The sequence below is a fragment of the Pelodiscus sinensis genome, chromosome 10, assembly GCF_052426305.1.
Source record: "Pelodiscus sinensis isolate ZL-2025 chromosome 10, ASM5242630v1, whole genome shotgun sequence".
Classification (NCBI taxonomy): domain Eukaryota; kingdom Metazoa; phylum Chordata; order Testudines; family Trionychidae; genus Pelodiscus; species Pelodiscus sinensis.
The window spans coordinates 24,683,499-24,695,000 of record NC_143061.1 but is presented as its reverse complement, the minus strand read 5'-3'; the positions used below and the strand labels follow the sequence as shown (position 1 = coordinate 24,695,000).

The 11,502-nt window shown below is 41.6% G+C and overlaps 1 protein-coding gene and 1 long non-coding RNA gene across 2 annotated transcripts in view; one reads left to right on the top strand and one right to left on the bottom strand.

The window, feature by feature from the left end:
* LOC149523858 (uncharacterized) overlaps positions 1-10,804 on the bottom strand; it is a 25,748-nt gene extending 14,944 nt beyond the window's left edge. Inside the window, exons 1-2 of the long non-coding RNA XR_016350356.1 lie at positions 10,521-10,804; positions 5,458-5,573 (exon numbers count right to left, since the gene is read on the bottom strand). This is a non-coding gene — a long non-coding RNA (uncharacterized LOC149523858). The remainder of the gene's footprint in view (positions 1-5,457; positions 5,574-10,520) is intronic.
* Positions 1-11,502, top strand: part of RSRC1 (arginine and serine rich coiled-coil 1) — a 362,617-nt gene that overhangs the window by 335,066 nt on the left and 16,049 nt on the right. The gene's annotated exons all lie outside the window — the stretch shown is intronic.

Sequence of the window (11,502 nt, the reverse complement as noted above, 5' to 3'; positions counted from 1 at the left end):
GAGTTCATTGCTAGTGCCATACTTTTCCTGCGCTCAGAAGATGACCAGTTTTTCCCTCTTTAGCAAGTACTTCTATAAGAGAAACCTCTTAAAGAGAAGAAAATAGAGGCAATCTTGGCATGTACCACTTCTAGGATCGGTCAATAGGGCTCTGACTGTTTTGGTGCTATAAGCCTTAGGTTCAATCTCAGCTAATGACTGTGATATCTATATTCAGCTACAGGTTTTTACAAAGTGGAAATTCAGTTGTCACTTAAAAACTGCACCTTCAGTGCTTAGAATACTTACTAGATACTTCCTAATAAACTGGCTTTGTGTATGATCATGTCTCCCTCTAATGACTGGTCCCAGTCTGGATAAATCTCATTCCTCACTGGCAGTGAACAGAAACAGCACGAACCAAACAGTACTGCAGCACAAAAGGAAAATTCTATTGCTTACAACAGAGGTGGGGAACTAAGGCTCCCTGGCTTACCTGGATCCATCCCTCAAAGCTTGGAACTCCCTCCCAGCATTGGGGAGCCTGTGCTGCTGCTCCAGCCCCCACTATTGTCGCCCTGGAGAAACAAAAACTACTAGCCTGGGCTCCTCTAGGCTCTGATTTTTGAGAGGAATGTGGGGAGCCTTTCTCCTTCTCGGCTGGGGACCACGTCAGTGCTTGTTTGGGTTTGTTTGGGGTTTTTTGTTTGTTTGTTCGTTTGTTTTTGCTTCTCACTTGTGTGTGGCCCTCGACTGATTTTTCTGTGGGTCAGCAATCCCTAATCCAAAAAAGGTTCCTCGCCCCTGGCTTACAAGGTGAACTTCACCCATAAGCAATGATATAACAACTTACATTTATTCAGATTCTTAATGTTCACATTTGTATTATTAGAAAATTGCAAATAGTGAATTTCTTATTTACTAGAAGATTAATATTTACTTGTGCTTGCCACCACCATATCAGTGATTTGGCTCCTCATTATAACTTTCCAGCAAATATGTACCATTATATATTATTTTTATTCAATTTAAATTATTTAATAGATTGTAATATGTTTAACTAGATTGTAAATTTCATTTTTATTTTTTAATTGGTTTATTTTTTAAATTAACCTATATTTTATTTCATTTTTTAAAATGTATTTAAATATAAAAAGTTCTGATTTATATTTTAATAATTAGGTGGCTTTAATTTTTTAATCATCTATTTTATCCACCATGCTCAGAAGATGATAGTGGACATTAAAAGGTGTTGGCTTGGTGGAAGGGACATGGCATCTATGTTTGAACTGACAAGTGACCCCAGTGCATTGTGCATTTGAGCCACACTAAAATCGATGAGAGTATTTTCAATTGACTTCAGTGGGCTTTCAATCAGGTGTCTGCTGCTAAAGGGTTGTATCTGCTCCTCCAACCCATAATCTTGAAAGCCAGCTGCAGTGAATGGGGGTGAACTGCATATTTGTCCAATTCACTGGCCTCAAATGTAAATGGTGGATTTCACTTCTTAACCCATTCACGTTCTTTCGATATAAAGACTACTGTATTGGATGTTGTGGATGGAATGCATTTCATGCTGGTGCTGAAATGCCCCAGGATTAACCGTCAGTGCTGACTCTTATTGGGGGGGTTGTTAAACATGCAAAAAATCTCTGTTTGATCTATCCCAGCCAACCCAGTCAAGACAAAAAGCTCTCAAGGGATCACCTTCAGATCTAAAGCGGGAAAGGATTCTTTTCATTATTCTGTAGCCACCACTCCCACTTACTCAGAAATTATGTTTGAAATGACTTTTTGGCCACATATATAGAAAGTATTGAACAACTGCCAAACTTCCAGCTTGAGTACAGGGAATAGAACTCAGGACCTTCTTTCCTAAATTTTCAATTATTCTTAAATTTCTTCCTTTTTGTTGGTTTATCTCATAATGTATTTTCACAGTAAAGTCCAAAGTTATTTAAAGATAGCAAAGATGCATTAGGTCAGCCAGTCTTACTGCCAGTGCAGGCTTTTTCCTTATTGTACTAGTGCTTTTATGTAGTCTAGTTTAAAATGTTTTTATTTGCCCATGGCAAATGACTAAACTGAATTACTTTAATTCATGCAGTTGTATCTTTCTTGAATAATTGAGATAAAACTTTCAATTTCTTAGCATACACTGGTTTGTGCCACAAGCTTACTGTCTTCACTGTGTACCTTTTTTGTCATTTGAAGAAGTTTTGAATGGATTCAGTATGCATATATGATATCTGAAAGGCCTGTAAATTTGAAAATTACTTTTGTATCTACAATTTGTGTTTTCTATGGATTTTACAAGTAACAAAAGTAAGTTTTACTGTAACTAAAAGCAGGAGAAAATATTTTTCTCTATTTTGTCAGTTTGTTTATTTAGTTCATTTGGCAGCACTTTGTTGATAAACTTCACAGTTTCTCCTTTGCTGAAAAAGCAGAGCAGAAAATTTTTGTAAATGTTCCAAAAATATTTCACACTATATTAATGTGTACTCTATTAAAACAGATTATTTTAATTCATCTATTAAAAGCTGTGTGTGTTTAAATATGCAACAGATGGTTAAACACGAAGATACATAAACAAACTTCACTGGAATACCCTGAAATTGTGTTATTCTTCAGTCATAGGCACCGAAACAACAGTCTGTAGATCAGCATAGGACCATATTAATGATCAGTTAATTTTTACATCTATTTTTAGTGAATGATCTGGTAAATATCACAACATTAGGATTGTACTTGAGAGAGAGAGAGAGAGAGAGAGAGAGAGAGAGAGATCACATGATTAAAAATAAAAGATTTCAATAACTTTAAAATAATTAATATCAGATTTTTACATGGTTCAAAACACAATAATTTTGAAGCTTTTGGTTTTATTACCTTTAACATTTCAGGCAGAATTAAGGAGCTACTTTGTCTTTAAAAACAAAGATAAAATCCATACAGGTATATACTGAGCGCTCAGATTGCAAGCAAATTGTGTTTTTTCCTTTTATTCTCTAGCACTTGTAGTTATTTTTAATGTATTTCTTTACGCTGTTTTAAATGCAACTTTAATCAGGCATACTTTGGCAATTACTTTTCTAAAAAGAACTATTTTTAATACAGAATTAGTATGAAAATAACGCAATTCTTATATAATGCATGTATCTCTGGCAATATGTTGAGAATAAAATATCATTTGAATCATCTTCACTAGAAAATATTCACAGTAAAATCGTAAGTGACGTTAGATAAATAAGGCAGTGACTTTATATTACCATAAAATTAGGTTAACGGACTACTAGCCTAATTAAACTAATATAAAGTATTTTAAAACAATGTATTTTACATATTTATTAAAGATGAGGTTATTTCTTTTGGTGCTTTGCTTCTGCCTGTATGAAGTCTTTATGCTTGTGGTCTGATTTATCTTGTAGGATAATGCCACCTGCTGTTTTTAGTAGATCATTACTACAATATTTGTGTTGTGTGTTTTTAAGGATGCAATCTGTGGTTTGAGCAGACATGCTGAAAACAGAAGCTCATCATATGAAAAACTTCCCAATCATATGCAGTTTTATTAAATATTATTCTGCATATCTCTCTCCCTTTTAGTAATAAACTAAAAGGACAAAATCTTGTAAAAATTAGTTTAAATGTTGTTCTGATAGAATAGCTTTTTTATAAAAAGCTGCATGAACAGTCATTAACACAGTCTTTAGTTTTCTGTTTTCAGCATAACCAGAATAAAAGGACTTGCTGTGCAGTGAGTTAGCATTGATTTTTTTTCTGTATCCACTTAGCTTTCTTACTGGATTATTTTTTATTTTATTATGAAATATATATCCTTTCTACTGAAATCTGACAAACAACATATATATGGAAGTCATTTTATCTACTGATAATGTGCTTGTCAAAAATATCATACGCTAATGGGTTATAGTTTCCTCTGGTCTATTTTCTGCAAGTTAATGTCACGGATGATATTCCAGAAACATTCAGTGATTTTATTTCTCTTAGTAACTTGTCATTATTATAGATTTGTATCTGATTCATGTAAAATAGTAGAAAAGGCTAGCTAGTAGTGGTGGATTTTGTGTACTAAAAAAATGAGCAATTGAACCTTAAAAATGTATGTCTTTCTTCCTTCCACCTGACATGTATCTAATCTGTTTTTCTAGGTTTTGATACTATGTCCATCACTATGATATCTGAGCTTATGTAGCCCAGCAGGATCAACTGTACCCAAAGGAGAATGATTTGTTATATCAAGGGGGCCATTAGTATGTGCTTGTTAATTCTCTCATACTGGTTCTCTTCCTGGGGAATTCAGTTTTAGCGGTAGTTGTTGCACGGTGTTGGGCTCTGTGGTGTTAATCCAACAGCCTTTAAGCATCTGCTTAATTTTAAGCAGGTGATTTGTCCCATTAAAGTCAGTAGGACTAATCTCCTGCTTAACCATTAATATGTACTTTGCTTAAGTGCTTTGCTAGATTAGAGGGCTTTGCAGGACTGAGACGTTTATGAATGATCACGACCACTTCAAAGTCCTTCTTGGGGCTTTTGTAGATGGACTATATCAGTGCATCTCTCAGATGTTCTGGTCAAGCCAACCACCATTTGTAGACTTATACTGAAAAGTAGCATGCTTCCTTGTAGAAATAGTGGTTATAGGTATTTTGCATTACTGTGATCTATCTCTGGGCAGACTTTCTTCTACTAAAAGCTTTCATCCTGGTTCTGCCAGCAGTGAATCAAGCCCTTTCAATTTATTTTGACTTTGTGTTTGTCACCAGTGATATGGCGTCTATTAATTATTCCCAGTGTTCATTTCAGTTGAGCTCCAAACTAAAGTGAAAATACAGCATTCACATTCATTAAAATTAAAATGGAAGATGGTGATTCTCAACCAGGAGTCAAGCTGCAAGCAGGTTTTAAGGGGTCCACAAACTGGACCAGCATTAGACTCACTGAGACTCAGGGCTGAAAGCCAAAGCCTAACTTCATGGTGCTGATGCTTGGGGCACCAAGTTTTTATGGCATTTTGGGGAGGGACTCAGGAAAAGAAAGGTTGAGAACCCCTGATATAAGGGAAAGAGTATGGTCTAGTCTTTCTAAGATGATAGTGCCTTATTCTATATTTTTCAATTATAAAAAAAACCCATAAAAATCTTGGACATATGTTCAATCAGATTATTAAAAAGGGCAGATAGGAGAGCAATACTTGAGACATTTACAGAATTGCTTTTTGAATACAGTGTTTTATGCACTGATTTCAACAATCAATGTATGGCTTTATGAATATTTGGCATGAGCAAATATATTGTTCACCTCTCCCTTCCCTTGTCTTTTCATTCATCTTATCCATTCCTAAATAAAATCTACTAAAAAAAAAAAGCTTTGAAAAGAAAATCCATAGAACTAATACAACATTTTCAAGCATCTAATTTTTCACTCTGTACATTACATCCCCTTTTTCTGTACCTTTTGCTGTCTTGTCATTTTCTTGAAAGTTTTTATCAGAGGAGCTGTCTCCTGCTGTGTGTTTGTAGAGTTCCTAGCACAATGTGGCCCCATCCTTGGCTGGTCCCTTAGCACGACTATAATAATAATAATCAGAACTATATGAGATGGGAGAAGATCAGTTACAGTATTAACAGAAAATACAGATAATCACGTGGTTGGGGCAAAATTGTACTATCACTGCAGTTGCACATGGACTCCGCAGGGGAAAATTAAGTAATATGTGAGATTAACTCTGAGTGTAGCAGAAGCAGAAAATGCTATTTTCAGACGTTAATTTAACTGAAAAGCCCAAGCTACCCATTATTTTAGACAGGACATTTTTGTTGCACAAGCTGTCAAAGAAAAGAACTTACCTGTAACTGTTGTTCTTCGAGATGTGTTGCTCATGTCCATTCAAATAAGGTGTGTGCACCGCGTGCACCACGTCTCCGGAGCATTTTTCCCTAGCAGTACCCATAGTGCCGGCAGGGCACCCCCTTGAGTGGCACTGCTATGGCGGAGCATAAGTACCCCTGCCGGCGCTCCCCCACCTCAGTTCCTTCTTGCCGGACACTCCGACGAAGGGGAGGTAGGGGGGCAATCGAATGGACATGAGCAACACATCTCTAAGAACAACAGTTACAGGTAAGTAACCATACTTTTCTTCTTCAAGTGGTTTCTCATGTCCATTCAAATCAGGTGACTTCCAAGCTAACCCTACTTCATGGAGGACGGGGTCGGAGCACCCAGAAAGAGAAGTCCACGAAAGTTGAACAACCCAACCCTGCGTCCTCCCTGGCCTGCTGTGTCAGCGCATAGTGCGCCGTAAAGGTATGCACTGACGACCACATGGCCGCCCTGCAGATTTCAGTAACTGGAACCTGTGCCCCAAAAGCTACAGAGGAGCCTGTGCTCTGGTGGAATGTGCTGTAACCCGGGGGGACCTTCCCGGCCAGGACGTAACACTTCCTGATACACCCCGCGACCCAATTGGACAACCTCTGGGTTGAGATAGGGAGCCCTTTCATTCTGTCCGTGAAAGCAACAAACAGTTGTGTGGACTTACGAAAGGGTTTCGTTCTATCAACATAGAAGGCTAACGCCCACCTAGCATCTAGGGAGTGTAGCACTTGCTCCCTAGGAGAGGCATGGGGCTTTGGAAAGAAAACCGGGAGGTAAATTTCTTGTGACAGATGGAACGGTGACACCACCTTGGGGAGAAAAGCCGGGTGAGGACAGAGCCTTGCATTATTCTCCGAGAACAGTAGGTAGGGCAGGTTTACAGTTAGCGCCCTCAGCTCAGAGACCTTGCGAGCCAACGTAATGGCAACAATGAATGCAACCTTCATAGAGAGGTGCTTCAAAGAGCACATGGCCAGCGGCTCAAAGGGGGGTGATACAAGTCTAGACAACACGAGGTTAAGGTCCAAAGCGGGAGAGGGGGTCTAACCGAGGGGTACAACTTATCCAAACCCTAAGGAACCTTTTGACCACAGGGTCAGAGAATAGAGAGATTCCTGCTGATCCAACATGGAAGGCGGAGAGTGATGTCACATGGACTTTGATAGAAGAGGTAGAGAGCCCACCAGACCAGAGTTCGAAAAGGTAGTCCAGAATGCACAGGATGAGTGCACCCCCTCTCTGGACACCCAAGACGAGAACTGCCGCCACTTGGCTTCATAGGACCGCCTGGTGGATGGCTTCCTGCTACCTAGGAGCACCATCTGCCCCTCCTGGGAACATTCCCTTTCTGGTTGCGTCAGCCAAGGATAAACCAAGCCATCAGGTGGAGAGAGCTGAGATTCGGGTGAACCATGAGCCCCCCATCCCAAGGCTGGGTCAGGAGATCCCAAACCAGCAGGAGCGTTATAGGCTCCTCGCTGAACATATCCACCAGGATAGGGAACCAGAACTACCTGGGCCACCGAGGGGCTATCAGGATGACTGTGGACCTGAAGGTCTTGACTCTGGTCAGAACCCTGGGAATTAGGGGAAACGGTGGGAATGCGTAGAGGGTTCCTGCCGGCCACGGCATGGTCATGGCATCTCCCCTGGAGTGGTCCCCCAGCCCCAACAGGGAGCAGTAACTCTGGCACTTGGTGTTGTGTGCCGAGGCAAACAGGTCTACTAGGGGACAACCCCACCTGTGGAAGACCTGATGAAGGGCCAAATCCTTGAGGGACCATTCATGGGCTCCGAAGGACCGGCTCAGAGCATCGGCCAGCAAGTTTGTGCACCCAGGCAAGTACTCTGCCTGCAAAAATATATCGTACGCTACGCACAGGTCCCACAGCCACAAAGCCTCGCAACAAAGGGGAGGCAACCAGGCTCCCCCCTGCCTGTTGATGTAGAACACAGCTGCCGTTTTGTCCAGGCGCACCAGGACGGAGCGGCGCGACAGCTTTGTCAGGAAGTCTGAGCTCCCAGACATTTATATGTAGGGCCTGCTCTGCAGGGGACCACAAGCTTTGGGTCCTGTGACGCCCCAGGTGCGCTCCCCAACCCAGATCCGAAGTGTCTGTAGTCAGTGTCACCAAGGGGGGGAAGTACGGTAAACAGAACCCCACGGCACACCACAGCCTCCTGAGTCCACTACTGTAAGGAGGCAATTACCACTGGAGGCACTGTCAGTACCATGTCCCAGAGACCCCTGGACTGGTTGAACGCCTTCGCTAACCAGGCCTGCAGCGATCTGAGCCTCATTCGAGCATGGCGTACCACATAAGTGCATGCCGCCATGTGTCCCAGCAGTCTCGAGCAGACTCGGACGGTCATAATGGGGAACCGGGTTAATTCGGAGACCAGCTCCACTATGGCCAGAAATCTGTTCCTGGGGAGGAATGCTCTCGCCACCCTAGCATCCAAGAGAGCCCCCACGAATTCTAGGCGCTGAGAGGGAGTCAACGATGATTTTACCATTAACTACTCTAAGAGAGAGACATGCTCCAACAACCGTCACAGGCGGTAAGAAGGTATTTCGGTGGGGGAGCGCCAGCAGGGGTTATGCTCCATAATAGTGGCACCACTCCAGAGGGCATCCTGCCAGCGCTACAGGTACCACTAGGGAAAACACTCCGGAGACGGGATGCACGGGGTGTGCACAACTGATTCGAATGGACATGAGCAACCACTTGAAGAAGAAAATAAGATTGTTGTAAATTAAGTGTGGTACATCTCTACAAAGAATATATCAGGGTATTTGACAGCTACACAAATTTCTTTGCCCAATCATCTTTAAAATATTATTTGAAGTTAGTTTTCATCAAATGCTTGCACAGGTGGATGGGAGTTTATATTTTGTTTTCTCTATGCAAAATACAATGCAGTCTTGTATAGCATAGGTGACTTATCTGGATTTTGATTTTTACGTGCGCAACAGGAAGTATTTGGCACATCATTGTCCATATTTTGTCATTTGTTTCAGTCCTGTTGCTCTCCTAAAATTTTTCAGATTTCAAACGTATCTTAGGTTCTTATTTGAGTAATATCGTATGGGTGCTCCCCTGTTGATGTGCTGCTGATCATAGAACTTTGGTAGCAGTATCCATTAGGTCCACATGTGCCATATTTCCTCATGCGGCATCACAAGGCTAATCAGCGTGTACAGGGTAGCCATACTCCATTCCTTCTTACCTACCCAGACTAAAGACAATGCTCTTTGCCGTCCATTAGGACTGTTACTTTTCATTTGCGTTTCAATAGCTTATTAGCCTCCTAGTTTGTAATTGTAGTTCTAATTGTCATTTTTCTCTTATCTTATTCCCTCCCCTTTAAAAAAAAAAGACTTTAGTTTCTTTCACACTTTTTTCCTCATAGGAGTATACCCAGCTCACCAGGCTTCAAGAAGTGCCTTTCTTGCAAAGAGGCAATCCTTGTTACAGATTAGCACCGCTAGTGCAATATCTACCTCACAAAAGGCCAAACCACACTTGTTGGTCATTTCTCAGAAATTCAGGACCTGGTCTCATAAAAATAGAGAGCTACGACAGAAGATTATCTTTTGGAGGCAGCTCTCCAATCCTTTTTGGACCCACACCACAAGTTACTGGGAGACTTGAGTCTTCCCCACAGCCCTCAACATCTAAAGGCTGTTAGATGTGAAACAAACTGCTGACCTCTCTCACAAATGATTAAAAACCAGTGTGTGCCAATGAGTGCCAGGATAGCTTCATATTCTCTCCAGGATGCTTGGTATCCTTAGTACTACTGGTACTGATACCTCAGTCACCACTCATTGCTCATAGACGTTCTCAGGGCAGTTAATATTGACAAGCCCACCAACCTGATAGGTACAGGCACTGAGGGACAAGGACAGACGTAAGCACTCCTCTAAGAAGGCATTACCAGTGCACAATACTACATCTGTACTGACACTAATACTTACTAACCAGCAGCAGTATCAAGTCAGTTGGCATTGCCAGAATGCTGAAACTCTAGGAATCTATGTGTATCAGACATACTGAAGTCTCCTCTTTCTGGTTCCAAGACCTTCACACCAAGTCTTCAGCCTGCATGGGTGTTTTCTCCCACTATTCTGTCATGCTCTCCTGCTCTCTTTTGAAGACTGAGAACATGGTATCATCATACTCCTCACAGGTGCCTTACAATGCCCAGTATCCAGGCCCCACCACCACCATCTTGGTATAGCCACCTTTAGGCATCACCCACAGCCTCTATGCCACCACCGTCCCTATGGCCATCATGGGACTCTTGGGCTACCTATCAACATCATGCCCTACCTAAGAACCCTCAAGGCAGAACCCTTTGACCACAGCTTCCAGAGCTTTGGAACCTCTTGAAGAAATTGTGGAGTAAAATTGGGCTGCAGTTGAGGAAGTGACCCCAAGAACCATATCCTCTTCCTCCCTGAATAAGCCTGTCGTGCCATCTCTGCCATTCCTGGCTGATGACTTTTGCTTTTTCCAGGACTTGGCAAAGAGAGTGGTGGACATGACATAAGTGGGACCAAGACCCACTAGTAAGTACATCACAGTCTATTCAGGGGATAGGAGATGCCGGTTACAGACTTGTTTGCCACTTACCTGATCAAGAAATGTGTGTGCTACTGCTCCAGAGTGGGAATAGGACAACACTCCCTGGAAGTGCACTACTCCTCTGAGACAGGGACTTTTTTTTTATACTTTTCCTCCTTTTCCACTGCTGTTGAATGTCCTGCTGAAAATAAAAAGAGATGTCATTCTGATTGCCTCTGCTCAGCCATGACAGACCTTATACCCTTATCTGTCACATTTTCTGCAGCCAGGTTCCTCATTCCAATCTGAGCCCTTGGCTAAATATTTTTAACCTGAGCTTATTTCTCCAGAAGCCACTGTTATTGCTTTCATTCTAGACTGTATTCATTCCTTTAAAACAGCAGGTTTGTCTGTCAGTTCCTTTTGGGTCATCTTGGCAGCAATCAGTGCATTCCATCTGCCTTCACAGAACTACTTAATCTTAGCAAGTCCTCTGATGGGAAAATTCTGTAAATCCCTAATAAGAACTTTTCCGCCTAAAATGAAAGCCTACTCCTCCTTGACAATTGAACTTTGTTCTACCAGTACTCACTAAGCCTCCCTTGGAAACATTAGCTTCTTGTTCCACGGCGTTCCCTATCAATGAAGGTCACATTCCTGGTAATCACCTCAGTCCGGAGTAATAATGAGCCTGGGGCATTGATGGTGGATCCTCCTTAGATTATTCATAAAGACTAGGTTTAATTACATTTATATCCTAAACTAACCCCCAAAATAGTCCGAATTTCACCTGAACCAATCTATCTACTTATGTGTATTCCTCACAAAACCTTATGCATCTTCAGAAAAAAGGAGACTCCATTTCCTAGACATTTAGCAAGACTTAGCCTTTTACCTGCAGAGAACAAACACAATAAGGAAATCCCTTAGACTATTTGTCACTGTAGTGGAAAGGATCAGGAGTCAAGCTTGTCCTCTCAAAGAATCTCATAATGGATCTCGGCTTTATTTCACTCTGCTATAGCTATCTAATCTTCCACCTCATCTTTTG